At 40.7% G+C, this 24,775-nt stretch overlaps 1 protein-coding gene across 1 annotated transcript in view; it reads right to left on the reverse strand.

The window, feature by feature from the left end:
- Window positions 1-24,276, reverse strand: part of LOC102148675 (NXPE family member 3) — a 92,483-nt gene extending 68,207 nt beyond the window's left edge. Inside the window, exon 1 of the mRNA XM_070230806.1 lies at window positions 23,695-24,276. The gene's annotated coding sequence lies outside the window, so the exon portion shown is untranslated. The remainder of the gene's footprint in view (window positions 1-23,694) is intronic.
- Between the last annotated feature and the right edge of the window lie 499 nt (window positions 24,277-24,775).

Raw genomic sequence — 24,775 nt, forward strand, 5'->3', positions numbered from 1 at the left:
ATCCTCACGATGTGTAGTGATCCCATAGGGAACTCCACTATCATTCACGTTAATTAATTAAAGGCTTCTCCGGGGAAGCTCACATGAGGGTTGGTCACCCAAGTTCTGAGCCCTGTGGAGGATTGGAATTGGCCACCCCACGATCTGCCTCTTTGACATGAGGATTATTCTGGGCTGGTTACTTTTTAAAACTGCAGACATGAGAGAAACTCTGAAAAGTAGAAGTTACCCTTTGTTAAGAGACATTTACATTTGTAAAGGAGATCTCCATCTGTAAAGGTGTCTTCCTCTCTGTACCAGGAAGAAGGGGGGATGACCTTATCACTAGAAACTCTTATCAATGTGCAGGCAAAGACTTAAATCTGCAGAATAACCTTTCTCTTGTTTACTGTACTCTTCTGGTAATCTCCCATAACTGACTCCCCCACCCCCAACATTGTCCTTTGTAGATGAAGACGGTATTGAAGATGAGAACCTCTGCCATTTTTGGGAGTTACTCAGTTTTCCTGAGTCTCTCCCATGTATACTTGTTATAAAGCTTTGTTTAATTTTCTCCTCTTATTCTGTTTCATGTGAATTTAATTCACTGTCCAGCCAGAAGGACACAGAGTGGGTAGAGGAAATGTCTCCCTTCCCTACAGCCCCTGTGGCAGTTTTAGTCTACCAGCAGGAAAAATCAAGGCACATAAGAGAGTGTTTATGACTTTTTTTAGAGAGTAACACTCACAAGCAGCACACTTCTGACCCACTACACTGTCCGTGGGAATTACTCAGACTTTATGGCAAAACAAAACTAAAAGAAAAGTGGGAAATTGAGCTTCTAAAAGCCTGCTAGTTCCCAAATGGGCAGCCTTACCTCCGAACTCTGGCTGGCTTCATGCTGTGACTTGCAAGTGCTTAACAAAATAAGGATAGCTGTAAATGGCTGGCAAGATAACCTGGTATAACTTGACATTTCAGTGGCCACTGTGGGGCTTCTTTTTAAGAGCCAGGTAACAGATCTTTAAAGAATTGAGCTTGCCAATTTCCAGCACAATTGCTCAAACTAAAGGTTCCGGAAACTGTAAATACTTACAAAGAACAGCAAAAAAAATCTTACTAAGTTTGTTTCATGTCCTGATGGCTTGGCTTAATAATCAGTAGGTTAGAGGTCCCAAAATATGGTCAGACAAATGTGGTTGCACCCCATTTTGCAGTCAGAGATAGTCAGACAGAAATGTTGGTTGCTCTCCATTCATGGCTAACGGTCCTACTAAACTGCTGCCAGCCTCAGGGGAATCACATTGGCCATTAGAAGGAAAATTCCAATTAAATAAGATAATTTAAGAAGTGCACTTAAAAGCAAAGACTTTAAAGTTCCAAAATAATCTTACTGAAAGTTTTGTTGCAAATAGAAAATTAAGTTATAAATACTACTTAAAGAAAAATATTAGGCCATGACTTTAGAGACAAACCTGTAATCTACTCTTCTAGTCAATGAAACTTTGAGAGATTTTCTGGGAAACTGAAACTTTAAAGATTACTGGAACTGTTCAATTCCACCAGGAAGTTACTGTTTGTCCTGGCTGAAAGCTGACAAGGTATTTGAAAGGATTTAGCAACTTAGGATCAGAAACTTGGCCAAACCAGAAGCTGATAGTCAGAGCCTGACAGGGATTTTCTTTCCAGGCCTTCTTGCTTAAGCTAAAATAAAACTAAGCACCCAGGGGAAAAAGCAAAATAGGGTGACACAGTTGGAGAGGTGTCTTCAACTTACAAACCCCTGTGGGACTGGAAAAGTGGTTCTAGCGGCAGTTCAGATTCCACACAGTTCTTTTATCTCAGAAGAAGATTATAGCCTCGCCTCTCTGGGAACTGTTATCTAGCTCATCACCAATTCCTAAAACTGAAGAACAAAAAAAGGGGGGAAAGGCCCGAAAAATGTCCATAAGAGCATCTTGCCCAAAATCTAGCATCTTGAGTGTCTTCTCTACAAATATTAGTAAAAAATCTTAAAACAAAATTTGGATTCATAACTAGTGTATTCTTGTAACTGATTCATGGCAGTAATGTTAAAACAATAGCTGTGGAGACTCTATGTATGTGTGTCTATATGTATGTTATATATGTGTGATATTTTATCTCCAATGGTGTGGCCAAAATTAAGAGCTCTGTCTAACTGGCTTAAAGTAAGCACTTACATAAGTTCTAAATGTAATAGAAATTAACCCAAATGTCTTTCAAGTTAACATGAGATAAATTAGTCTTGGGTAAATGAAAGCTTGTTTAAGTTTGTTGGTTTGATTGAAATGGGCATGTCTTCTGAGTTGTCAGTATTTGGATACGATGCAGGCATGCAGCCTGGGTTTACGCGTCAAATAAGCTCTTGTTATCCCTGTTACAAATGCGTCAGCAAAATAACAGCTTGAAATGATAGCTAATTTTGTCTAATGTCTCATGAAGTTTTCTGAACATAATTGTTCAAAACAAATGCTTTAGATGGATGAAAATGAGCAAGAGTTTGTGGGTACAATAATTATGTTTTATGATATGTATACTTGAAAGAAACAGCTTCCAAATTCTTTTTGGTAATTTAAAATGTTAGAGTTTTATTAAATTAGGTTAAGTGATAGAAATTTATTGAGCATCTAGGTCATTTTCAAATAAGATAAAATACTGAAATATGATCACTAAACATGTATAAGTTTATCTCCTTTTGGCTTCTTATTACAGAGAAACTAAAAGATGTTTGGGTCTATTAGTAAACATGTCTTATATTTTATTGAAAGATTGTACTACAAAGATAACACGTTTCCAGAAATTATAAAAGGTATTTATAAATTCACCAAGCCCAAAAATGCTCAGGTAAAAGAAAGTTTCTAATTGCTTACTTAGTTTTTACTTAGAAATTAAGGTCTATAAGGGTTAAGAATTCTAATTAATATGTGTAATTAAAGCTATTAAGAATTAATAAGGAAAACATCATTGTATTCAAGGAAAGTAAAATATATGTTTTCAGTGAAGAAGGTATAAAGAATGGAAGGTTTTTGTTTGTTAAGAAAGATAAATTTTGGGGGCCAGCTCCATGGCCGAGTGGTTAAGTTCATGCTCTCCACTGTGGCGGCCCAGGGTTCAGATCCTGGGTGCAGACATGGCATCACTCATCAGCACACATTGAGGCAGCGCCCTATATCCCACAACTAGAAGGACCTGCAACTAAGATATACAACTATATACGGGGAGGGGGGGGCAGTTTGAGGAGATAAAGCAGGAAAAAAAAAAAAAAAAGATTGGCAACAGTTGTTAGCTCAGGTGCCAATCTTTCCAAAAAAAAAAAAAGAAGAAGAAGAAAAATTTGTCCCTGAGTACTAGGAAGGAAAAGAAAGGCACTGGACAAATTTTGAATGTAAAAAGGAAGTGACAGATGATTAACAGAAGTAAAACCCTGAGGAGTTTTGTGCATGGTCAAGTTGGCTAAGATTGAAATGAATCTAATTAAGTAAATGAGTTTGAATATAAAAAGCAGCTGGTATGAGAATTAGAATTGGCTTTCTCCCTTAAAAGGAATAATTTTCTTAAACTCTCAGTCTGCTCTTGATAAAGAACTAGTAAAAGGTTTTTCTTTATGTTTGAGTAAGTCTACCTAAAAGGCAGAAAACCTGTTTTGTTAAAATAATTTTCTATATTAACATTTTTTTCTTTCTTTCTTTCTTTCTTTCTTTTCTTTTCTTTTCTTTTTTTTTTTTAGGAAGATTAGCCCTGAGCTAACATCTGCTGCCAATCCTCCTCTTTTTGCTGAGGAAGACTGGCCCTGAGCCAACATCTGTGCCCATCTTCCTCTACCTTATATGTGGGACGCCTGCCACAGCATGGCTTGACAAGCAATGTGTAGGTCTGCACCCAGGATCTGAACCAGCAAACCCTGGGCTGCTGAAGCAGAATGTGCAAACGTAACTGCTGCACCACCGGGCTGGCCCACTATTAAGATTTTTTTGGCTGTTTTAACTCACTGTTTGACCTTGACTGTTTAATAGATAACTGAGCATTGTTTTGCAGTCAGCATTGTTTCCCGTTTGAACAAGTGTTTTAAAACCTTTTGATATTTTTGACACGCTCCCCTGCAAAAAATATTCAAATCCTGAATGAAGGCTTTCTTTTGACCTGGAAGAAGGAAGACAATTTCTTTGATGATTTTCAGAGGGTCCCTGAGACTTCTCAAAAAAATTTATTCTCTCTCCCTTTAAAAGGTGGTATACTAATTAGGCCTGTTTGGTGTGCTAAATTGCATGGGAAGCATTGTCAAGTAAATGATGATAAACCTTCTTAGGTTATATTGTGTAGGCAAATACTATTTGCTATTTTAACCCTGTTATCTTGCTTCTCAACATCACAAGAGGAAAAGACGACTGCATTCTCTTATTTAATTGGTTTACAGATGGGTCTTACTTAAATGATAAGCAGGGATGTCATCAAGCTGTATATGCTGTCCAGCTTTAAGAATGCCTGCTACTTTCTATTAACTCTGCTAACCTGGTAAAAGGTTTCCTTCTATAGGCTCAAGAAATTGCCACAGAAGGAAACAAGCAAGGGTGGCAACAAAAGGGGGAAAACAATACTTTTGGAAACTTTCTTCCACAGTGGCTTAAAAAGCCTATACTCATTGCGCTATATGCCCAAAGTATAATCTAGGGAAATTATTTCATGAATCACAGGGCCACTTTCCCCTTCCTAAGGGATCCTTTGAGGTATGGCAATTGGACTTTGTCCAAATGCCACCACCTCAAGGATAAATATATCTTGTAACGATCTGTTTGTTCTCACATTGTGTTCAGGCCTTTCCTTCAGAACAGCAACGGCTATAGGTAAATTATTATTGGAAAGCATAATTCTTGTTTGAGAAATTCCTACTGAGTTACATAGTGACTAGGGAACTCATTTCACCAAATAATTAAATCTATTTGTAACATTTGGCCAACAATGCAGCATTTCCACTGCGCTTACCATCCCTGATCCTCAGGATTAGTGGAAATAATTAACAGCACAATCAATTGGCAATTGGCAAAGCTTTCAGAAGCAGTTACTCTCTCATGGCCAAAAGCTCTTCCTCTAATGCTCTTCAATCTTAGATCCACACCCTTTGGTAAACATCGGCTGTCTCCTTTCGAGATCATAACTGGATGGCCTATGCAATTAGATGAGGAAATATATAAACCAACTTTGCTTAAGGGAGATATTACATTGTTATCACGGTCTCATTGAGATGCTTAAAATAAATGAAAGGTTGGTAGCTGATTCTTTTCACAGAGAGCTCCGAGACCTTAAAGATCATGGACTATGACCTGAAGAATTTATTTATTAGAAGAGGCAGCAGATAAAAGACTCTTTGCAGCCCTGTTGGAAAGGACCATATCAGGTACTTTTAACCAATTCACCCACTGCAGAATCAAAAGACATAGACTCATGGATTCACATTGATCATTTTTAAAAGCCCTCTCCACTTGAGTCAGTTTCAGTTCCTATTTCTGATACCCAACTTCAACTAATCAAGACAAATATCTCCAAACCAGGGTGAGAAGATGGCATCTGTTGTAGACAGCTGTCCCAAAGACTCTGGACCAGACCTGTATTCCCAACCTTGTGTCTCCTCATTTAAACCTTTGTTATGCTTAAACTGTATACCTATTTTATAATTGTTCCATTTAAGTTTTCAAAATACCATCATACTTGAATAAAGTGACTGATTTGGAACAGACTGGTCTTAAAAGCCAGGCATTTATTGGGTGGCTCCTAATGGAACTCAGTGGTTATGTAGAACAAGTCTCTGGCCTTGGCTACTGCCTGGATGGCTAAACCACTACACCCTGAGTTTCCCTTGGATGCAGGGAAGGAGCCACACTGAGCTAACACCTGTTGCCAATCTCCCTCTCCTTAAGGCCAGATGGCCTCATTCAGTGTTCCACTGGTATGACCACTGAGCAGCTAGCTAGTTGCTCCTTCTTTGAGGCTAGAGGATCTCACAGCACATACAGAAACCTTTAACAGTAGTCAAGCAGGAATACCCTTATTATATACTGAAATGCCTTTTATGAGAAAGGCTGTTCTTCAAAATAGAATGGTCTTAGATACTCTTACAGCATCCCAAGGTGGTACATATATAACACTCAAACTGAATGCTGTGTTTTCACACCTGATGAGTCCTCCAGTGTATGGTCTCTGCTAAAGCACATGATAAAAAGGAGGTTAATGCCTTGAGCAATCCTATACCTGGTCTTGATTTGTTTGGTTGGCTCCCTTCTGGTATTGGCTTCCATTTTTGGCCTGGATTGCAATTCCTATTTCGATTGCTCCTTGGAATTCTTGTGTTAGTCATAATATTAAAACTAATTACTATTTTCTCAGTGTTGTATGACTGGCATGCAAGCTATAGTAATGATTTCTCAGTGACTTGAGGTGGTTGATTGATCTTACAACCCTGGATGAATCCCTTTTCTTATTAAGGCTGTGCCTAAGAGTTCATTTTTAAGCTAGTCATTTCAAGTACTTGTTCTATAATTGTTATAAACAATATAACTATAGGAATTCATGCAAAAGCACAGGTTCAACGTTTGTGCAATAATCTAAAAATAATTGACAAGTTACATAACCTATAAAAGACTTCTCCTGTTAATATATACCTCTATGCTTGTCCACCATATCTGACTATTTGCCCCCAGTGTGGATAACTGGGAAAATCAACAAAGTAAAAGCTTAACACCAAGGGACATGATGGACCCAGGGCAGGCAACAACCACTCTGGCACCGAGAGACAATATTTTGATCAGCAGTGCTTTCTATCAAAAGATTATTGATCAAGGGGGCGGGACCAAGATAGTGGAGTGAGAGGTCTTCTTTGTCTCTCCCCTGTTGAATCTACAACTAATTGGACATTCACCGATTAACAAAGGATATCCAGATAGCATCTCAAGACACCTAAAAGTCTCGTGCTACTACATATCAGAAGGCGGATGGACTTCCCCCCGGGAGGAGGTGGAAACAAGTGAAAACTCTCTGAGCCCTGACCCCCAATTGCTGGACAGCCTAGTTCCTGCAGGAGGCTCTCTTCCAGCAGACTCCCCCATAGCATCACCACACACCAAGGGCAGGAGTGTGCACTCACCAGCAGAGCGACGGTGGAAACAGGTGACAACACTCCTACCCAAGCCCCCCGTGATCACACCTAAGCCCAGAGGGAATTCCCCAGGGTCCCACACCCACCAGCAGGGAAGGCCTCTGCTTGCCATTAGTAGGGAGGCCCCACCCAGAAGCCAGAACAAAGAGAAGCTCCTGGCAGGCCTGGCATGGCACCAGACCGCTCACGGTCTCCGGCGCACGGCTCAGTGCAGGAGGCGCCCAGACTTCCTGTAGACGTGCTTGAGGACACGTTTGGAGCTCCAGCGCCTGGCTCTGCAGCGCAGGGGAAGGATTCGGGGATCCTGCACCTCCCTGGCAGAGAAAGCCTCTGCTCACCATTAGCACGGAGGCCACACCCAGAATCCAGGACAAAGGGGAGCTCCTGGTGGGCAGATGCCCCTGGGCATCTCCAGACTACAAGGTGCCACTGGGCTCACGGTCTCTGGCACACGGGTCACTGCAGGGGGTGCCTGGACATCCCGTGGACATGCTTGGGGACTGGGTGGAGCTCCAACACTCGGCTCTGCAGCCCGGGGGTTCACTCCAGGGTCCCACATCCCCCCAGCAGGGAGGGCCTCTGCACACCATTGGCAGAGAGGCCCCGCCCAGCATTCGGAACACCAGGAAGCTCCCTAGAGCAGAATTCCCCACAAGGCAGCAGCTTACAAGCCACCGCCAGGCCCACGGACTCTGGCCGTGTCCCAGACGAGGCAAGGGGCTCCCAGAGATCCCGTGAGAGTGAAGTGGGGCAGAATACAGCTCTGGTGAAATGGCTACGTAGCCCAGGGGGGAACTCCAGGTTCTTACAGCAGACTTAGCGAAAGCCTCTGCACAGCACTAGTGGAGAGGTCCCGACAAGCAATCACAAGGTGGAAAGACCCTGGGGCAAAAGTAGCACAGCTAGGTGAGCTAATGACAGACTGCAGAAGATATCCATAGCTCTGCTGGGAGCTATAGTGGACAAGTGTGATCTGGTGGGCTCTGTTAGGGACAAATCAGAGATTATAGGTGATCCTGCTCCTGGCTGATGGGAAAGCCCACAACACCGCTGCAGACCACAAGGAGGGTGTGCGTCTAGGTGGGCTTCAGCAGTAGGTACCAGCAGCCTGAGGCCCCCTTGCGACTGCCCCCACAACTGACAAGGGACCCCACAGGACCACTGTGACTACGAGGAGGGGTTCAGGCCCAGTCAGTAACAGCTGGCAGGGTTTCTGGTTGGGGCAGTCTAAATAGCTGTCCCTCCCCCACACCAGTCACAACAAGTGGAAGCAGCGACTAAACTCTATCCCTATGTGGAGGCACAAATCCATGCCATCAAGCAGGATGAAAAAGTATATTAAATCTCCAGAACAGAAGGAAAATGATAAGCACGCAGTAAACAATCCCAAAGATAATGAAATCTATAACCTAAATGACGATGATTTCAAAACCGTCATTATGAAAAAACTCAACGACCTAAAAGAGAATTCAGATAGACAACTCAATGAGTTCAGGAGCTATGTCACAAAAGAGCTTGACACTATAAAGCAGAACCAATTAGAAATATTGGAGATGAAGAACACAATGGAGGAGATTAAGAAAAATCTGGACTCTCTGAACAGTAGGGTCGATAATATGGAGGACAGAATTAGCAATCTGGAGGATAGGAATATAGAAATGCTGCAGGCAGAGGAGGAGAGAGAATTAAGACTAAAAAGAAATGAAGAAACTCTCCGAGAATTATCTGACTCAATTAAGAGATGCAACGTAAGGATTATAGGTATACCAGAGGGAGAAGAGAAGGAGAAGGGGGCAGAAGGCCTGTTCAAAGAAATAATAGCTGAGAACTTTCCATACGTGGGAAGAGAGATGGAACTTCACGTGACAGAAGCCAATAGATCTCCAAACTTTATTAACGCAAGAAGACCAACCCCAAGACATATAGCAGTGAAACTAGCAAAAGTCAACTACAAAGAGAAAATACTAAGGGCAGCCAGGCAGAAGAAAATAACTTACAAAGGAAACCCAATAAAGCTATCAGCAGATTTCTCAGGAGAGACCTTACAGGCTAGAAGAGATTGGAATGAAATATTCAAAACTCTGAAGGACAAAAACCTGCGGCCGACAATACTCTACCCAGCAAAAATATCCTTCAAATATGATGGAGAAATAAAAACTTTCCCAGATAAACAAAAGTTAAGGGAGTTCATCACCACAAAACCTCCCCTTCAAGAATTGCTCAGGAAGAAACTCATTCCTGAAAAATCAAAAAAAGGAAAGAGGTTACAAAATCCAAAACAAAGGAGATAAGCAGAAGGTCAATAACACAAAGTAACAGCTCTACATCAGGACAAAATGCAAAAGAACTGGAAAACAAGTGATAAAATGGCAACAGTAGGCCCCCACATTTCAATAATCACACTAAACGTGAATGGATTGAACTCTCCAATCAAAAGGCACAGAGTGGCAGGATGGATCAAAGAACAAGACCCAACAACATGCTGCCTCCAGGAAACACACCTCAGCCCCAAAGACAAACACAGACTCAGAGTGAAGGGCTGGAAGACAATACTCCAAGCTAATAATGAACAAAAGAAAGCAGGTGTCACCATACTTATATCAGACAAAGTAGACTTCAAAGCAAAACAGATAAAGAAAGACAAAGAGGGGCAGTATATAATGATGAAAGGGATGCTCCATCAAGATGACATAACAGTTATAAATATATACGCACCTAACACAGGAGCACCAAAATTCGTAAGGAAACTATTAACAAAACTAAAAGGAGACATCAACAGCAATACAATAATAGTAGGGGACCTCAACACCCCATTAACACCAATGGACAGATCATGCAGACAGAAAATCAACAAGGAAATTATAGAATTAAATGAAAAATTAGATCAGATGGACCTAATAGATATATATAGGACACTTCATCCAAAAATAGCAGGTTACACATTCTTCTCAAGTGCGCATGGAACATTCTCAAGGATAGACCATATCTTGGGAAACAAAGCAAGCATCAATAAGTTCAAGTGGGTTGAAATAATATCAAGCATCTGTTCTGATCACAATGCTATCAAATTAGAAATCAACTAGAAGAATAAAGCTGGGAAAGGACCAAAAATGTGGAGACTAAACAACACGCTACTGAACAAACAATGGATTATTGAAGAAATTAAAGAAGAAATCAAATACTATCGGGAGACAAATGAAAATGAAAACACGCCATACCAAATTATTTGGGACGCAGCAAAGGCAGTCCTAAGAGGGAAATTCATTGCAATACAGGCTCACCTCAATAAGCAAGAAAAATCTTACATAAACAATCTCAAACGACACCTAATGGAATTAGAAAAAGAAGAACAAACAAAGCCCAAAGTCAGTAAAAGGAGGGAAATAATAAGAATTAGAGCAGAAATAAATGATATTGAAACAAAAACGACAGTAGAAAGGATCAATGAAACAAAGAGTTGGTTCTTCAAAAAATTAACAAAATCGAGAAAACCTTAGCCAGACTTACTAAAAAAAAAAAAGAGAGAGAAGTCTCAAATAAATAAAACTAGAAACGAGAGAGGAGAAATCACAACAGATACCAAAGAAATACAAAGGATCATAAGAGAATACTATGAAAAACTATATGCCAACAAATTTAACAACCTAGAAGAAATGGATAAATTCCTAGACTCATACAACCTACCCAAACTGAATCAGGAAGAAATAGAGAATCCAAATAGACCAATCACAAGTAAAGAAATAGAAACAGTAATCAAAAACCTCCCCCAAAATAAGAGTCCAGGACCAGACGGCTTCTCTGGAGAATTCTACCAAACATTCAAAGAAGATTTAATACCTATCCTTCTCAAACTGTTCCAGAAAATAGAGGAATATAGAGTACTCCCTAATACATTCTATGAAGCGAACATCACCCTGATCCCCAAACCTGACAAGGACAACACAAAGAAGGAAAACTACAGGCCAATATCACTGATGAATATAGATGCAAAAATCCTCCACAAAATTTTGGCAAACCGAATACAGCAATATATCAAAAAGATTATACACCATGATCAAGTGGGATTTATACCAGGGACACAGGGATGGTTCAACATCTGCAAGCCAATCAACGTGATTCACTACATTAACAATATGAGAAACAAAAACCACATGATCATCTCAATAGATGCAGAGAAGGCATTCGACAAGATCCAACATCCATTTATGATAAAAACCCTCTATAAAATAGGTATAGAAGGAAAGTATCTCAACATAATAAAGGCCATATATGACAAACCCACAGCCAACATCATACTCAACGGACAAAAACTGAAACCCATCCCTCTCAGAACAGGAACAAGACAAGGGTGCCCACTTTCACCACTCTTATTCAACATAGTACTGGAGGTGTTGGCCAGAGCTCTTCGGCAGGAAAAAGAAATAAAAGGAATCCAAATAGGCAACGAAGAAGTAAAACTCTCGCTGTTTGCAGATGACATGATCTTATATATAGAAAACCCCAAAGAATCCATACAAAAACTATTAGAAACAATCAACAACTACAGGAAAGTTGCAGGGTATAAAATCAACATACATAAATCAGTAGCATTTCTATATGCTAACAACGAACTAAAGAAAAAGATTTCAAGAACTCAATCCCATTCACGACCACAAAGAAAAGAATAAAATACCTTGGGATAAATTTAACCAAGGAAGTGAAAGATTTATACAACGAAAACTACAAGACCTTCTTGAAAGAAATCGACGACGACATAAAGAGATGGAAAGACATTCCATGCACATGGATTGGAAGAATAAACATAGTTAAAATGTCCATACTACCTGAAGCAATCTACAGATTCGATGCTATCCCAATTAGAATTCCAATGTCATTCTTTACAGAAATCGAGCAAAGAATCCAAAAATACATATGGGGCAACAAAAGACCCCGAATTGCTAAAGCAATCCTGAGAAAGAAGAACAAAGCTGGAGGCATCATAATCCCTGACTTCAAAACATACTACAAAGCCACAGTAATCAAAACAGCGTGGTACTGGTACAAAAACAGATGCACAGATCAATGGAACAGAATTGAAAGCCCAGAAATAAAACCACACATCTATGGACAGCTAATCTTTGACAAAGGAGCTGAGGGCCTACAATGGAGGAAAGAAAGTCTCTTCAACAAATGGTGCTGGGAAAACTGGACAGCCACATGTAAAAGAATGAAAATCAACCTTTTTTTTTTTTACCATTTTTTTAATTGAGTTATTGATAGGTTACAATCTTGTGAAATTTCTATTGTACATTAATGTTTGTCAGTCATGTTGTAGGTGCACCACTTCACCCTTTGTTCCCACCCCCCACCCCACCTTTCCCCTGGTATCCACTAAACTGTTCTTGGTCCATAATTTTAAATTCCTCATATGAGTGGAGTCATACACAGATTATCTTTCTCTCGCTGGCTTATTTCACTTAACATAATTCTCTCAAGGTCCATCCATGTTATTGCAAATGGAATGATTTTGTTCTGTTTTGCAGCTGAGTAGTATTCCATTGTATATATGTACCACATCTTCTTTATCCATTCGTCTGTTGCTGGACACTTAGGTTGCTTCCACGTCTTGGCTATTGTAAACAGTGCTGCAATAAACATTGGGGTGCACAGGACTTTTGGGATTGCTGACTTCAGGCTCTTTGGATAAATACCCAGTAGTGGGATGGCTGGATCGTATGGTAGTTCTATTTTTAGTTTTTTGAGGAATCTCCATACTGTTTTCCATAGTGGCTGCACCAGTTTGCATTCCCACCAGCAGTGTAGGAGGGTTCCTTTTTCTCCGCAACCTCTCCAACATTTGTTGCTATAAGTTTTAGATATTTTTGTCATTCTAACGGGTGTAAGGTGATATCTTAGTGTCGTGTTGATTTGCATTTCCCTGATGATCAGCGATGATGAACATCTTTTCATGTGCCTATTGGCCATCAGTATATCTTCTTTGGAGAAATGTCTGTTCATGTCTCCAGCCCATTTTTTGATTGGGTTGTTTGATGTTTTGTGGTTGACTTGCGAGGGTTCTTTATATATTATGGATATTAAGCCTTTGTCAGATATATGACTTGCAAATATTTTTTCCCAGTTAGTGGGTTGTTTTTTTGTTTCAATCCTGTTTTCATTTGCCTTGAAGAAGCTCTTTAATCTGATGAAGTCCCATTGGTTTATTCTTTCTATTGTTTCCCTTCTCTGAGAAGGCATGGTGTCCGAAAAGATCCTTTTAATACTGATGTCAAAGAGTGTACTGCCTACGTTTTCTTCCAGAAGCCTTATGGTTTCAGGTCTCACCTTTAGGTCTTTAATCCATTTTGAGTTTATTTTAGTGAATAGTGAAAAAGAATGGTCAATTTTCATTCTTTTACATGTGGCTTTCCAGTTTTCCCAGCACCATTTGTTGAAGAGACTTTCTTTTCTCCATTGTATGCCCTCAGCTCCTTTGTCAAAGATAAGCTGTCCATAGATGTGTGGTTTTATTTCTGGGCTTTCAATTCTGTTCCATTGATCTGTGCACCTGTTTTAGTACCAGTACCATGCTGTTTTGATTACTGTGGCTTTGTAGTATGTTTTGAAGTCAGGGATTGTGATGCCTCCCGTCTGGTTCTTTTTTCTCAGGATTGCTTTAGAAATTCGGGGTCTTTTGTTGCCCCATATGAATTTTAGGATTCTTTGTTCTAATTCTGTAAAGAATGTCATTGGGATTCTGATTGGGATGGCGTTGAATCTGTAGATTGCTTTAGGTAGAATGGACATTTTAACTATGTTTATTCTTCCAATCCATGTACATGGAATGTCTTTCCATCTCCTTATGTTGTCATCCAATTCTCTCAGAAAGGCCTTGTAATTTTCATTATATAGGTCCTTCACCTCCTTAGTTAAATTTACCCCAAGGTATTTTATTCTTCTTGTTGCGATTGTGAATGGTATTGTATTCTTGAGTTCTTTTTCTGTTGGTTCATTACTGGAGTATAGAACTGCTACTGATTTATGCAAATTGATTTTATACCCTGCAACTTTGCTGTAGTTGTTGATTACTTCTAAGAGTTTTCCAATGGATTCTTTGGGGTTTTCTATATATAAGATCATGTCATCTGCAAACAGCGAGAGTTTCACTTCTTCCCTCCCTATGTGGATTCCTTTTATTCCTTTTTCTTGCCTGATTGCTCTGGCCAGGACCTCCAGTACTATGTTAAATAAGAGTGGTGATAGAGGGCATCCTTGTCTCGCTCCTGTTTTCAGGGGGATGGCATTCAGTTTTTGCCCATTGAGTATGATGTTGGCTATGGGTTTGTCATATATGGCCTTTATTATGTTGAGGTAGTTTCCTTCTATGCCCATTTTGTTCAGAGTTTTTATCATAAATGGCTGGTGGATCTTGTCAAATGCCTTCTCTGCATCTATCAAGATGATCATGTGGTTTTTATTCCTCAGTTTGTTGATGTGGTGTATCACGTTGATTGATTTGCGGATGTTGAACCATCCCTGTGTCCCTGGTATGAATCCCACCTGATCCTGATGTATGATTCTTTTGATGAATTGCTGAATTCTGGTTGCCAAAATTTTGTTTAGAATTTTTGCATCTATGTTCATCAGTGATATTGGCCTGTAGTTCTCTTTTTTCGTGGTGTCCTTGTCAGGTTTTGGTATCAGCGTGATGTTGGCCTTATAGAATGTGTTAGGAAGTGTTCCATCTTCCCTAATTTTTTGGAATAGCTTCAAAAGGATAGGTATTAAATCCTCTCTGAAAGTTTGGTAGAATTCCCCAGGAAAGCCATCTGGTCCTGGGGTTTTATTCTTTGGGATGTTTTTGATTGCTGTTTCAATCTCTTTCCTTGTGATTGGTCTGTTCAAATTGTCTGCCTCTTCTTGAGTGAGCTTTGGGAGATTGTAGGAGTCCAAGAATTTATCCATTTCCTCTAAGTTATCCATTCTGTTGGCATATAGTTTTTTGTAGTATTCTATTATACTCTGTTGTATTTCTGCAGAGTCTGTTGTTATTTCTCCTCTTTCATTTCTGATTTTGTTTATTTGAGCTTTCTCCCTTTTTTTCTTTGTAAGTCTGGCTAGTGGTTTGTCAATTTTATTTATCTTCTCAAAAAACCAGCTCTTTGTCTCATTGATCCTTTCTACTGCCTTTTTCATTTCAATAGTATTTATTTCTGCTCTGATTTTTATTATTTCTCTCCTTCTGCTGACTGTGGGCTTCATTTGTTCTTTTTTCTCTAGTTCAGTTAGGTGTGCTTTAAGGTTGCTTATTTGGGATTTTTCTTGTTTGTTAAGATATGCCTGTATTGCGATGAATTTTCCTCTTAATACAGCTTTTGCTGTATCCCATATGAGTTGGTATGGCATGCTATCATTTTCACTTGTCTCCAGGTATTTTTTTATTTCTTCTTTAATTTCTTCAATTTTCCATTGCTTCTTCAGTAGTGTGCTGTTTAGTCTCCACATCTTTGTGCCTTTCTCAGTTTTTTTCTTGTAATTAATTTCTAGCCTTATAGCACTATGATCTGAGAAGATGCTTGTTATTATTTCAATTTTTTTAAATTTGTAGAGGCTTGCCTTGTTTCCCAACGTATGGTCTATCCTAGAGAATGTTCCATGTGCACTTGAGAAGAATGCGTATTCAGCTCTTTCAGGGTGGAGTGTTCTATATATGTCTATTAAGTCCAATTGTTTTAGTTTTTCATTCAGCTCCACTATTTCCTTGTTGATTTTCTGTCTGGATGATCTGTCCATTGATGTGAGTGGGGTGTTGAGGTCCCCTAGTATTATTGTGTTGTTTTTAACATCTTCCTTTAGGTCTGTTAATAGTTGCTTTATGAATCTTGGTGCTCCTGTGTTGGGTGCATAGATATTTATAAGCGTTATTTCTTCTTGATGAAGTGTCCCTTTGATCATTATATATTGTCCCTCTGTGTCTCTCTTTACCTATCTTATTTTGAAATCCACTTGGTCTGATATGAGAATTGCAACACCTGCCTTTTTTTCCTTGCTATTTGCTTGAAGTATTGTCCTCCACCCCTTCACCCTGAGTCTGTGTTTGTCCTTGGGGCTGAGGTGTGTTTCCTGGAGGCAACAAATTGTTGGATCGTGTTCTTTAATCCATTTTGCCACTCTGTGTCTTTTTATTGGAGAGTTCAATCTGTTCCCATTGAGAGTGATTATTGATGCATGTGGACTTAATGCTGTCAATCTGTCACTCATTATCTTGTTTTCCTGTGTTTCTTTTCCTGTGTGCTTTAGACTACCCATTTAATACTGCAATTTCTTATGCTGGGTTTCTTAGATTTTTCCTTATCTATGATTTGTGACTCTGTTCTGTACTTTATTTTACTGTCTACCTTGAAGTTTGCATTTAGAATCTCGTGTATAATATAGTCTATTCTCTGGTGGTCTCTTACCTACTTGACCAATACTGATTTAGACCCTTTGCTCTTCCCCTCCTAAATAATTATTTTCATTTTTTATTCCAACTCGTCTTATTAATTTGTAGTTAGAGTGCTAAGATCATCCTTGTTTTGGTAGTTTCCTTACTTTTACCCTAATGCTATAGTTAAATATTTGCTATTCTGTTCTGGTTCTATCCATTGGTCTCCCTAGTCTGTGGATTGTGTCCCCTTTCTCCCTTTTTTCTTTTTTCAAGTATGAGAGCCTTCTTGAGGATTTCCTGTAATGGAGGGCTTTTAGTTACAAATTCCCTTAACTTTTGTTTGTCTGGAAAAGATTTAATTTCTCCCTCATATCTGAAGGAAATTCTTGCCGGATAGAGTGTTCTTGGCTGAAGGTTTTTATCCTTTAAAGCTTTGAATATATCACTCCATTGTCTCCTAGCTTGTAGGGTTTCTGTAGAGAAATCTGCTGACAGTCTGATAGGGGCTCCTTTATAGGTTATTCTCTTTTTTTTCCTTACTTCTCTGAGTATTCTCTCCTTATCATTCCTATTTGCCAACTTTACTACTATGTGCCTTGCGGTGGGTCTTTTTACATTGACAAATCTAGGAGATCTAAAACCCTCCTCTACACACATTTCTCCGTTGATCCCTAGATTTGGGAAGTTCTCTTCAATAATTTCATTAAGCACACTTTCTGCTCCATTTTCCTTTTCCATATTCTCGGGAATTCCTATGATCCTTATGTTCTTACTCCTCATTGAATCCATTATCTCTCAGAGAATTTCCTCATTTTTTTAAATTCTTAGTTCTCTTTCTTCCTCTGTCTGGCACCATTCAGCCTGTCTGTCCTCGATTATGCTAATTTTCTCCTCTATGTTGTCTACACAGGCATTCAGGGAATCCGTATTCTGTTTTATCTGGTCCATTGTGTTTTTCATCTCAAGTAATTCTGTTTGATTCTTCTTTATGAGTTCAATCTCTTTTGTGAAGTAACTCCAGAACTCGGCTTGTTTCTCTATCTTTCTCTCTACCTTATTGAGTTTTTTGATTATAGCTGCTCTGAATTCATTATCACTTAGTTTACCTAATTCCAAGTCCTCAGGACTTAATTCTGTGTTTTTATTGTTTTCCTTCTGCTCTGGAGCTTTTATAAATTGCTGGATGGTAGAGGAGCGGTTTTTTCTCATGGTGGTAGAATTCAGTTGCAGTTACAGCCTGTCGCCACTAGATGTGGGTCAAGAGCGGCGTGTTAGCTCTCCGCCTTGGGGCAAGATGGCTGCACCCACTGGCTTTGCTGGGGGGGAGGGGCTGTTACTCACACGCGCTGGTCTGGGTTCAGATCAGTTCTGTTCTCTGGTCTCCCAAGGCCCTTGATTTATGGGGTCCCCGCGGATGGAAGCTTTCCCCCCATCAGCGGGTCTCCACTGAATCAGTGGCAGGAGTCCTGGATGAACCCCTGGTCGCGCAGCCCCTCCTCTGCTCCTTCCCGACCCGCGCCGCAGCGATCGCAGACTCTAGGGGAGCAAGCGATGTTTTCTCCTACCGTTCCAGCACCTCTGAAGGTGTAAAGCTAGTCAACCATTCTTTTTCACCATTTACTAAAATAAACTCAAAATGGATCAAAGACCTAAAGATTAGGCCTGAAACAATAAGTCTTCTAGAACAGAATATCAGCAGCACACTCTTTGACATCAGCTTCAAAAGAATCTTTTCGGACACCATAACCCCTCACATGAGGGAAACAATAGAAAGAATATACAAATGGGACTTCATCAGGCTAAAGAGCTTCTTCAAGGCAAGGGAAAACAGGATTGAAACAAAAAAACAGCCCACTAAGTGGGAAAAAAAATTCACAAGTTATGTATCCTACAAAGGGTTAATCTCCATAATATACAAAGAACTCACACAACCCAACAATAAAAAATCAAACAACCCAATCAAAAAATGGGCAGGGGACATGAACAGACATTTCTCCAAAGAAGATATATGGATGGCCAATAGACACATGAAAAGATGCTCATCATCACTAATCATCAGGGAAATGCAAATCAAAACTGCACTAAGATATCACCTTACACCTGTTAGAATGGCAAAAATATCCAAAACCAAGAGTGACAAATGTTGGAGAGGCTGTGGAGAAAAAGGAACCCTCATACACTGCTGGTGGGAATGCAAACTGGTGCAGCCACTATGGAAAACAGTATGGAGATTCCTCAAAAAGTTAAGAATAGAAATACCTTATGACCCAGCCATCCCACTACTGGGTATCTATCCTAAGAACCTGAAATCAGCAATTCCATAAGTTCCATGCACCCCTATCTTCATTGCAGCATTATTCACAATAGCCAAGTCATGGAACCAACCTAAGTGCCCAGCAACTGATGATTGGATAAAGAAGTTGTGGTGTATATATATATATACAATGGAATACTACTCAGCCATAAAAAAGGACAAAGTCGTCCCATTCACAACAACAGGGATAGACCTTGAGGGTATTATGTTGAGTGAAATAAGCCAGACAGAGAAAGACGAACTCTGTATGACTCCACTCATAGGTGGTAGTTAACATATGGACAAAGAGAACGGATCAGTGGTTGCCAGGGGAAAGGGGGGTGGGGGGAGGGCACTAGGGGTGAAGTGGTGTACCTATAACATGACTAATAATAATGTACAACTGTAATTTCACAAGGATGTTAACTTTTATAACCTTAATAAAAAAATTTTTTTTAAAAGATTATTGATCAGAAGGGGAAATTGACAAGAGATTTTCACATATTGAAGTATATGGGGTAACTTTTGGGTTCAAAACTGATTTGGCTTGAACTAAAAAGCCTGACTTATGGCCTATCAAACATACATTGTACATCTGCTTAAGAATGCATACTTCCCTTCCTACGCCCTATTGGTAACGCCCGGATTAGTCCCTTTCCTGACATCAGGGTGGTGTTGACCTGCTAATTTGTAACTGAATACCTCTTTGAAATTTTGATGAAAATGTACCCAGGGTGTGTTTAATGTACGTTCTTTGCTCTAAAAAGATAGAAGACTGTAGTGAAACCCATGCTTTGCCGAAATGCCTTCTAAGGCCTTCCCAGGTTATAATTCTCACTCTGGCTCATAATAAACTCACCTCAATTTTGATTTATATGTTGGTTATGGATTATTTGCATCAACAGGTTTTCTTCCTTTTCTGCTCTTTCTCTTTTCCATTTTCTCCTTCCTCATCTATCTCTTTTTATTTATTCATTCTGCAAACATGGATCAACAACTGGTTTGGATATGCTGCTGGGATGCTTTGAAGAGCTCACAACTAAAGTGGGGAACCCCAGCTCATAGACTAGTAGCAGCAGTACGATGTTGTAGAGACTAGAACAGCACAGAAGACCCTGAGATTAAATCTAGTGACAGGGAAATCTTCACAGAGGAAGTGGTGGTTTGAAGAGGGCCTTGAAGGATGAAATAGTGCACAGATAGACAGAGGCGGGAAGAGCATCCACATAGACGTACCATATACAGAGAGACCAAGATGGGTAATCCCAGGATGGCAGATGCAGAAGATGCAGTTAGAATGGAAGGTTGCAGCCAGATCATGAAGGGTTTTTTTAATACCTCACTAAAGAGTTTGGACTTAAAACCCAGTTCAGGGTTTCTTGGTTTTGTTTTTGTTGTGGTCTTGGGAGAGCACTCATAGGATCATTGAGGGGTCTCCCTACCTAGGTGGGAGGGGTTTGCAGGGTACCAGCTGTGTAGAGACATTTAGCATCCTCTCATCCCAAGCACTTCCCAACCCTCACCTTCCCCCGCTACACCTACTTGCTCTTTACTTCTCTCTTCCTTTCTTTTTCTCCCTCCTCTCTCTCCCATTCCTTCTCCTTCATTCTCTTTTCCCTTGTGCCCTTCACCACCCTTGGTTCTCACTGCATTTTTGGTGGGAAAGTTCAATCAACAGCAGCAGGAATTGTTTGCAAAGGCACTGGTGCCCACATGGTAAGGGCAAAGAGTGGTGGGGGAGATGGTGAGCAGGGGTCCCCACAGCAGCTCTCAGGCATTTAGGGGAGTCATATTTGCTCACACATACATACTTGGTCATGCGGGAAAATGAAATAAAGCACAAGGAAACAAAAATGAAAGCAACAGGCACAGGATTTGTGGGAGGGGTTTTCCGCCAGAAGAGGCAAGAGGGAATACATGTCCATGCTTAAATTTTTTTAATGCAAGTAAACAAAGTGGGTCTGAAGTGTAGATTGTCAGGAAGTGAGATCTCCTTCACTCGTGCCAAGTTCCTGAGCAGATTCTCAGAGTGATTCAGGGCCCACCACCCCCAGGATATCCAGCAATCATGATAAACAGGATGGACTACAAAATTTGCAGGGTCCAGTGCAAAATGAAAATGTGGGGCTCCTTGTTCAAAAATTATTACGAATTTCAAGATGGGGACAGCAGAGCATTAAACTCAGCAAAGGCCCTTCTAAGCACTAGGCCTTGTGCAACTGTACGGTTTCAGCACACATGAAGTCAGCCCTGATGAAAGGCAATAGTAATATGGACGTGGCAGGCACCATACACAGGAACTGATGGCGGGAGCTGCTCAAAGAGGGTCACAAAGGAAATGAGGCAGTCGGGTTCCCACGGTTGGGTTTGTGACTATCTGTGAACTATTTTCAGCATTTAAAATACTTAGTAGAAATGCTTGCTGGAAGTATCCAATATCCAGTGGATATTGGAAGTAGAAATTAAAGTTTTGAAAAACAAAAGTGAGGAAAAGTTTACATCATAATGTAATTTTTCTAAAAAGAGACTAAGAAGGATGTCTTAGTTCCAGCTACTATAACAAATTACCGTAAACTAGGTGGCTTCTAAACAACAGAAATTTAGTTCCCGAAGCTGGAAGTCTGAGATCAGAGTGCCAGCGTGGTTGGGTTCTGGTTAGAGCCATTTTCTGAATCGCAGGCTGCTGACTTCTACTTTTATCCTCATTTGGCAGAGAGCAGAGACAGGAAGGAAGCTCTCTCCTGTCTCTTCTTGTAAGGGCACTAATCCCATTCATGAGGGCTCCATCCTCATGACCTAATTACCTCCCAAAGGTCCCACCTCCTAATACCATCACATTAGGGGTTAGGATTTCAACACATGAATGTGGGGGGACACAAACATTCAGTCCATACAAAGGAGGTCATTGGTGATGAAAAGGTTAAGAATCATGAAATAAAATTCAGTCATCTCATCACACTACAATCTCATCAACTTTGGAGGAGTTTTTGAGGGGAAAGACAATATCAGAAAGGATTCTCACTCAAGTCTAACCAAGGAAAGATCTCTCCAATGGAGCCAATCTCCCCCATCTCTCTGAGATGATTTGGAGCTCAGTTGGACCCCCACACCCAAGCATACACCTCTCTGGGTTCACATTCCTGTCCCACTCCCTATCATACTCAGCTCCTTCCTTGTCTCCCATTCTTCTCCCTGTTTCTGCAGGGGCCATGTTGTCATTTCTTTGAGGCAAGCAAAAGGTCACCACATTTGGCTGCCTTATCTCTTGTGAGTGGTCTCATGGAATGGGAGGTGAGGATGAAGGAGAGGGAGGATTCGAAGGGAAAAAGATAGATGGAAATTATGTTTGTGGGCCTGAATTTTGTTTTATTTGGTTTTGTTTTGTCTAATGTTGAGACAATATGGCCCCAGTTTATGAACTTGTTCTTAGTTTGCAAGTTTCTAATAGCAGCCCTGAGCTGAGGTTTCAGAGACTGAATAGAGGATGCTTTGATAATGTCAAATACAGGTAATATAAGGCTATTTCTCTACAGATGCAAGGGAAGTCCACAGTGATGCCAACAAACCAACTGGATTCCCATCCTTTCAGCCAGTATGGGGTCACTTGTACTAGCAGCTCTGAGAATTTTCACATCTCCGTCTTACCATCAGCATCTTTCAGATACAAATGCCTGTCCCAACCAGTACACACTCCTCTTCTCATGAAGCCATAAGAAGAGCCTTTCCTTACCCAGGCTCCCAATCTGCTTGGTCACTTGGCTGTCCCTCGGTGGCTGGTTCTGGGCCTTGGCCCTCCAATGCACCATGCTGCTCCACTGAGATCACATTTGCTCACCCTCACCTGCCTCACTCCCAGCTCCACTTCTTTGACCAAGAATCGGAGTCAAGCTAACAATTTTTCAGGGCCTTTATGATCCCACTGCAAGTTGCTCCTGCTATCTACCAGCCACCATGTACTTCCTCCTTACTTCTAAACAATGTCAGCATCTGGCTCAGTGTCACTCTCTCCAATTCCCTATCTGTCCTAACACTCAGCAATTTCAAAATCCATGTAGGTGAACCTTTCAACACTACAGCCTTTCTGTTCAACGAGCTGCTCTCCACCAATGATCTTGTCATCCGCACTTTCTCAGCCACTCACTCTAGGCTGACCATTTCACACCTGGGTCTCTGTCTTCAAACTCCAATACCGGCTCTTATCCTCTCTCTCAACCAAAGACCACAGTTCCCGCTTCTGAAAATATTCCACAGACTCCCCCACCCACATTTCTACCCACCTATCAGCATCTGCATCCACATAATCGGCCTGCACACCAATTACCATGGATGAACTGTCTATACTCTTATCCAAGAAGACCCTTAACCGAAACCCCATTCTTTCTCACCTTTACAAGGCCATTGCCCCAGAAATTCTCCTTGCATCACCAATCATTTCCTCTTTTCTGAGTTATTCCCATCAGCATACAGCTACACTTTTATTCTCTCATCTTAACAAAACCCTCCCATGAACTCACTGATCACTGAGGTCTGATCTGATCACTGATATGCCTTCTACCAACTACTGCTCCGTTTCTTTGATCCCTTTGCAGTAAACTCTTCAAAGCAGGTGCATTTACTCAATGTCTTTTCTCCACTCCCATTATCTCATGATCTGGTTCCAATCAGACTTTGTTCTGACCACTCCATTGAAACTGATCTTCTCAAAGTTACCAATGACCTTTATGTGCATAATCCAATTATCAATCAACTACCAAAGGTTCTCAGCACCTATGAGCAGCATCTGCACCGGCTCCCTGATACATGCTCTTCACCTGCTTTTCAGGACATCTCACTTTCCTGGTTTCCTCTTACCTCACGGATTGCTCCTTCTCAGACTCCTTTGCAAGTTCCTCCTCTTCCCTCAACCTCTTGATGTTGGCATGCTCCTAGGATCAGTCCTCGGTTCTCTTCTCTATTTATACTCACTCCCTTGGTGAGCTCATCCAGTCTCATGACTTTAAAGACCATACAGGGGCTGACCTGGTGGAGCAGTGGTTAAGTTCGCACGTTCTGCTTCGGCAGCCCGGGGTTCACTCCTTCAGAGCCTGGGTGCGGACCTATGCACTGCTCGTCAAGCCATGCAGTGGCAGGCATCCCACATATAAAGTAGAGGAAGATGGGCATGGATGTTAGCTCAGGGCCAGTCTTCCTCAGCAAAAAGAGGAGGATTGGCAGCAGATGTTAGCTCAGGGCTAATCTTCCTTAAAAAAGAAAGAAAGAAAGAAAGAAAGAGAGAGAGAGAGAAAGAAAGAAAGAAAGAAAGAAAGAAAGGAAAGAAAGAAAAAGACCATCCATCTACCAACAGTTCCCCATTTAAATCTCTATCCCAGAACTCTTTCTTGAATTCCAGACTCATATATCTGTGTACTCAAAATCTCCACTTGAATGTGTAGCAGATTTCTCAGATAGATGTGTACAAAACCGAACTCCTGATTCCACCACCACCACCCACTCTCCAAATAAACCGCTCCACCCTTAGCCTTTCCTTTCTAAGTTGATGTCATCCTTCCAGGAGCTCTGGCCAAGAACCTTAAATCATTCTTTTGTTTTTCTTCTTTTTTTTTATTACAGTAACATTAGATTATAACATTATATAGCTTTCAGATGTACATCGTAATATATTTTGAATTCTGTGTAGATTACATCATGTTCACCACCCAAAAGCTAATTATAGTCCGTCACCTCACATGTGAGGCTAATTAAGCCTTTTGCCCTCCCCTCTCCCCCTTCCCCTACGGGAACCACCAATCCAATCTTTGTTGCTATGTGTTTGTCTGTCATTTTTATCTTCTACTTATGAGTGATATCACACGGTATTTGACTTTCTCCATCTGACTTTAAAATCATTCTTATCTCTTTATTTTCTCTCACATCCTACATTCAGCTCATCAGG

The sequence above is a fragment of the Equus caballus genome, chromosome 13 (assembly GCF_041296265.1).
Source record: "Equus caballus isolate H_3958 breed thoroughbred chromosome 13, TB-T2T, whole genome shotgun sequence".
Taxonomy (NCBI): Eukaryota; Metazoa; Chordata; class Mammalia; order Perissodactyla; family Equidae; genus Equus; species Equus caballus.